The sequence below is a fragment of the Paramormyrops kingsleyae genome, chromosome 3, assembly GCF_048594095.1.
Source record: "Paramormyrops kingsleyae isolate MSU_618 chromosome 3, PKINGS_0.4, whole genome shotgun sequence".
Classification (NCBI taxonomy): Eukaryota; Metazoa; Chordata; class Actinopteri; order Osteoglossiformes; family Mormyridae; genus Paramormyrops; species Paramormyrops kingsleyae.
The window spans coordinates 11,947,404-11,954,206 of NC_132799.1; positions in this window are offsets into that span (position 1 = coordinate 11,947,404).

Consider the following 6,803-nt stretch of genomic DNA (forward strand, 5'->3'; position numbering starts at 1 on the left):
TATTACTCAGCAATATGACTTATTTTTGCAATTATCATGTATAATGCGGACGGGGGGCGGCAGGATGCCCATGAAGACCCCTAAATGGATGGAGAACTACAGTAGAGCACAGTTAGTTTTGGAATATAATCTTTAAGCACAATGAATTGTTTTACGTAAAAAAATAGCTGTATATATATGACTGTTAAATGTGAATACACGTACAGTTAAATATATTAAACAGTAGGTATGTTACAAATGTTCACTTGCTGCTGTTCTCAACTGCCCATATCTGATTTTGTATTTCATTCCAAGGGCGAACCATATGTCATTTGTTTGGGAAGATTAACTAGAAAGAAAAACAAATGCAATTAGCATAAAGTTAACAGATACTGTAAGTGAGCATTTTTCTTCAAAACACAAGCAAGCTTAATAACACCCACATAATGACACTCATGAGGTAAAGCACATTATTCATGAAACTGTCAAGTTCTTTGAGTTTAGCGAAAATTGACATTTGACACAGTAAAACAATTGCTAATAAAAACAAACCCATAAATTGTCAAAATGAAGAAGAAAAGACAAAATGCAAGTCACAAAAGTTCAACTTGTGTTCCAGGTTATTTTCTATATTCTCAAAATGTTAGTGCCATCTATTTTACCCAGAGTACTTTCAATATCCTGCAGTAAGAGGTAAACTTGGCTAACAGTGCAGAGAGTAACCCTAACCACCATAAAGTATTACTATAATACACATTCAAGAGAGTATTCTTTTAAACACTCCCCAGTGTCAATGCAGATAGATAGATAGATAGATAGATAGATAGATAGATAGATAGATAGATATATAGATAGGACTAGCAAGACAGACAGCAGGAGACCTGTGGTTACTTCTGGAGTCTGTTGAGACAAGAATAACTGACTGAGAGTAGGGATGGCACAGAACCAGAGTTAGCTGGAAGACACTTGTTGCAAAAGAGAAAGCCAAGTTATTGATCAGGTATTGCAATATGATAGGCTGTGCTGATGCAGAAGACATCTGTATGCATAAGGAACATATGAGCTTAAGATGACAGTAGCAGCAGTGGTATTTAGCTACAGGGAATAGATTGTACGGTGGGTGGGTTTGGGACAACCTATGAAGGACGAAGTACGAGGAGGTCAGGAGGTGCAGCTGAGACAAGACAGGTGCACTGGGGGATGTTGAGGTCACATGATAATTAAGGGATAGGGTAACTAAAGGGGTAACCAAGACAACTATGTAATATTGACATACCTCTTGAAATATTAACCAATCATTATTAATGAGCTTTTTGATGGGTGAATTGTATTAGACAATCATTGTTAATGAGGTTTTTGATAGGCCAATTGTTTTTCAGAGAAGTAACCAATCATAGTATGGATATGCTTTTAAGGAAGTTTGAAAAAAGGTAAATAAACTGTTGCATTTCATTTGTTGAGTGTGTCACCACCTTGACTCACGACTCACAACAGGACACCTATCCAGACGCAGTACATATCACTGCTAGTGACTTTAACCATGCAGATTCAAAAGCAGTACTCCCTAAATTTCATCAACACACCAATTGTGCTCTCAAGGGGAAAAATACACTAGATAAAGTTTACTCAAGCATAAAGAACTGATTCAGGTCAACACCACTACCACACTTATCCATACTCCTAGCCCCAGCAAACACTCCCCTGAGGAGAAAAGTTCAAACCACCGCAAAGACTGTTAGGACATAGCCTGAAGGAGCTTCCTCGCAACGGCAGGATTGCTTTGAAAGGACAAATTGGAACATTTTTGAAAATCATGACTTGGAGCAGTTCACATCAGCTGTACTCTATAGCTGCTACATAGAGAATTGTGTTAACAATGTGACCGATTAGATTGTAGAGGAGGCGGGTCTAAGCAAACAGGACCAAGGACTAGGACATCTGATTGATTGGTCTGACATCTGACCAAGATCTGATTGGTTATCTTTCTGAACCAATCATGTTTCATTCTGCCCTCAGAACATTTTTGTGTAAGTGAAACTCCCACATGTGTTAGGGATCATATTTGCACTTGGGTATTTATTGACTATCATTTCATAACCAAACATATAGCACAGTAATTTTTCATCCTATGTCCCTGAAAATAAATTCCTGTCTTCTGCTATTACTTGCACCTTTTTTATTTACAACATTCTTTTATTATATGCTTGGCTTTGGTGTCAATCATTTGCATTGGAAGTGTGAGATTTTGTCTGAAATGTTAAACATATTCTCCAGTGTTTCACAATTTACAATAGCTATTGTTTCTAAAAGCATTTCAATCTTCTATTCATTGAGTGTCAGCTTTTCATTCATGCTTTTTCCTGTCATGAAATGTTTAAATGCTATTTAATTTTAAAATTAAGTAGATTAATTAAAAAAAAAATGAAAATAATTAACAAAATAATTATAATTTGCAAAATAGTGGTACTCTGCTAGTAGTGGTACTGTATTGAAGATAATTCCCAAGAGGGATTCAGCTATTCTGGTACCAGTATTATATTGTACAGAGATATTTGTGTCTTATAGCTAAAGGTAAAAAGCAATGCAAAAAAAATATATAAAAATGGTCTGTGTGCCCTTTGCATTTCCATCTAGTCAAGCAGCAGCTTTGAAAAACGTACACTAAGAAGTTCAAAGACAATGCTGCTCTTCACTGAGGATCACTTGTTTATTTACCCCAGGGAAGTTATTTCAAATGGATGTAACTGAATATGCTTTATTTTTCTGTTGTGATAATCATGAATAATTCATATGTTGTTGTTTTTTGTTTTTGTCAAAAAATATTGAAACTTAAAATATTGCACAAATAAATTAATTATTGTTTTATATTTTAATATAAAACTAATGCGATGGATTTTGGGGTGTGTCTTGCATTCTGTGCTTATGGTGCCCAATTAAGGCTCTGGCTAGTTTTTTTTTTTTTTTTCCAAAAAAATTAATTGTATTTCACATTCAGTTGGAAAAATCTTGGCCTTTGTTAATATCACGCAGAGCTGAAGTTTCTCTGAGTCTGTCTGTGGAGTCACTGCCTCAGTCTTAGATGAAATCTAAGTCATTTAAGAACAGTAGATGTCTCTGAAAACACCTTGTGTTTATACATACAGCATTAAAGCCAGTGTCCGTGAACAGGACTGAATAAAGCTTAAATTGTAAAGAAATTAAAAGTAAGTTCTTGGCAAAGTAGGCAAAATGTTCTTAGGGAAAGGGAACTTGTAATTATCTTGTATTTAGGGTTTATCTGGATGGTTATATATCTGCCATTATGTGCTGGAGGCCTAGGAGAATTTTAACAATCAGCAGTATTAAAGTTAAGCTTTATTAAAACCTTATGCCACTTTATTGCGGTTTTTATATCATTTTATATCTTCTGTACTACTGCCCATGGCTCAATCTACAACCTGGGTAGGCTGCTAGAAGATACTGCAGGCTTCACATGCCACATCAAAGCTAAAGTATTTTTTTATTTTCAGCTTCTGATATATGATGCATGGAGTCATGCACTGTCAACTATCATTGTCGTTGGTCATAACGCAAACAAGAAAGTAATAAACAGAATGTGAGTACTGAGACATAGTCAATGTAAACATGATATCATAAGATATAATGTACATTAAGACAGACAAAGCAATCAGTCAAGTTAAAAATCGGTGGGCAGCATGCTGGTGCAGTGGATAGCACTGTTGCCTCACACCTCCGGGACCAGTGTTCACTGGGATTCCTTGTGCATGGAGTTTGCCTGTTCTCACTGCCTTCTTTTGGGGGTTTCCTCCTGCTGCTCCGGTTTCCCCCTACAGCAGGGGTGTCCAATCTTATCCGTAAAGGGCCGGTGTATATGCTGGTTTTTGGGATAACCTGTAGGTCAGCAGTTCAAACCCAGGTGTGAGGACTTTTCAGCCAATCAGTCCTCTAATTAGTAATCTAATTAGGGAGTTGCAGCGAAAACCCGCATACACACCGGCCCTTTGCGGATAAGATTGGACACCCCTGCCCTACAGTCTAAAAACAGGTTAATTGGAGTTACCAAATTACCCCTATATATGTGTGTGTGTGTGTGTGTGTGAGTGAGTGAATGGTGTGTGAGTGTGCCCTGCAATGGGTTGGTGCCCTATCCTGGTTTGTTCCCATAGGCTCTGGACGTCCCGTGACCCTGAATAGGACAAGTGGTTTCAGAAAATAGATGGATGGATGGATGGATGGATGAAAAATTTGTGTGGAAAGATTGTGCAAACTGATATGGAGGGAAAATGTGCAATAAATAAATATAGATTCAGAGTAATAAGTCCTTTTAACAGACCCAGCCTTCGAATGGGATGGGCGAGACTTCAGCAGTCAACTAGTCTGAGGATGGCTGACTGACTGGGGACTAATGGTCTGATGGTCATTCCATCTTAATGTTCTCATGTCATACCTTGCCTCTCTTCACTGGCTTCTTATTGGGGTTTGCATCAACTTCAAGTGCTTGGTGCTGGCTTTCAGATCCATCAACGGGCAGGCAACCATCTCCATCAAGGGGCTCCTTAAGACACATGTTCCATCTCACCCTCTTCGGTCAGCACACCATTGCCCCTGGGGGCTTCTACCACCATGTGAGAAGTGTCATTCCATGTGGATCTCATGTCTGGTTCCCCAATGATGGAATGAACAGCTTAACCACGGCCGGTCACCAGACTCCCTCTCTACCTTTGAGAAACGGCTGAAGACCAGTGTGTTCCAGGGATTTCTCTTCTAACCTGATGCCTCTGTCCTTTTCCTGAAAGTCCTGATGTTGCACTTCTGGTCCTTGAATAGTCGCTTGCTTCAGTACTGCTTACACTTATTCCTGATGATGCCTCTTTGCATGAATGTCTGCAATATCCTATTTGCCTCACTTGTATGTCACTTTGGACAAAAGTGCCTGCTAAAAATGTAAAAAGCAAATGTAATTAACAAAAAAAAATGCCACTGACCACCAAGAAACAAAAGCCACTAAAGCCAGATGGCCAATGAAATGCATCCCTCACTCATATTGTGTGCAAGACTTAAATTGTGGTGTGTGTGTGTGTGTGTGTGTGTGATGTTGTTGCATATTTCTGCATTGTTGTGGTGTTAACAAACAATGAGTGGACCTGGCTGTATAAATATCTTTCATGCATTGTGAGGATTAATATCTTAGAAAGAAAGAGAACATGCTATTGCTTTTTGGCATATGTCACGGTTCAGGGATATGTGAGCCCTCACATTGAAAGACACAGAGACTATGCAGAGGGGACATTTATATTTCAATAGCCTGCTGCAGTGAGGAAACGTCCAAAAAGGACAGGATCTTAATAAAATGCATGTGGTTTATAAGGGCAAAGTTGTCATACTGTGTGTTCTTCTCTTACTATCAAGCCTGTGACTCATGTAAGAGTCAGTTAATAGATAATGGTCTACTGTAAACCAATTCAAATTCCTAGAAAGATACACTGCCGTGAGTCACACCAATGTTATATACTGCCCTATATCACAAAGAAGAACCCATTAAAATATGTTTGTCTAACAGCTATATTTAAAAACTAATCAAAGGAACTGTAGGTCCTTATTGAGCATGTATGAATGATAAAAGGCTAATTTACTTTGCACTGAAGGTTTTGCACTGAAGATTTTGAATCATAATTAATCACTCGAAAGAATACATGTAGATATATGCATTTTTATGATATCAAAGGCCACAAGCCAAGAAAATAACATTTTTAAAAACAGAACTTGTAAAAAAAAATGGTCAAACTGGGAAAAATGAAACAGATAATAGTGTATTGACCTGAGAAATTAATATTTTTATAATGGAAACCTTCGAAGAACATTTAATTGATCTTAGTACCTCTTTACCTTGGCAGTGAAAGATTGTACTGTACCTAAAAGGTTCATTTCACCTCAGATAAAAAGCATGCTGTAATTAAACAAAACTGCGTGGATTGGACACAATGTTTATTTTGTTTCATTTGGTGTTGATAGCGTGGATCGACAAAACAAGATACCGGACAGTAACTCAACAGGCCATGAATCTGCATTTTATGCAACACAGATTAAAATTAATAGACCAAGAGTGACTGATGGTTCAATATGGTCATATGTCAAGCAAGATTTCCTGGTGACCATAATAATTGCCCCCATGTTAAATAATTTTGCTTTTAAGTAATATGTATTTGTACCTTAAAGAGTGTAATAATATAGAAAAATATATTTTTAAAGAAGTTATTTTTTGCATATGATAAATTTATTAAGACATCTAAAATGTTTGTCATCTCAGCATATCAGAGTGAATATTGATAATAGCTAAATATAACATTTTATGATGGTGATTTCTGTAAGAACCTTTCTCTTGTTTCTTTTTCTGGTTCCACAAAGGTAATCGTGGCACCGACCTGTCCTGAGACTGTGAAGACTTAAGCTAATGAATTTTTCATCAGGCTGGAAACATCAGATGGAGTTTCATAATACCTTAAGGGATATACCAGAATATATTAATAGTCAAAATGCAATATAAAAAAACCCAAGAAGGATTTGACTGGTAAGCAGCTTCTACTCCAGGGTAAGTTAATACCTACGATAAGGAAAAAGAAACCGCAATTGACACATTCATAAATGCCTGTGAGTATTACCACAAATATCATGAATGATTATAATAAATTATAGACCCATAGCTGCTATTACAATGATCTATTTTATGTTTTATTCAGGGTCGGTCAGGCCGATAACTTGTAAGGGGACGCTGGCATATCAGCAAATTTTACTTTGTCTCAGATGGGGGACAGTGGCGGTGATGC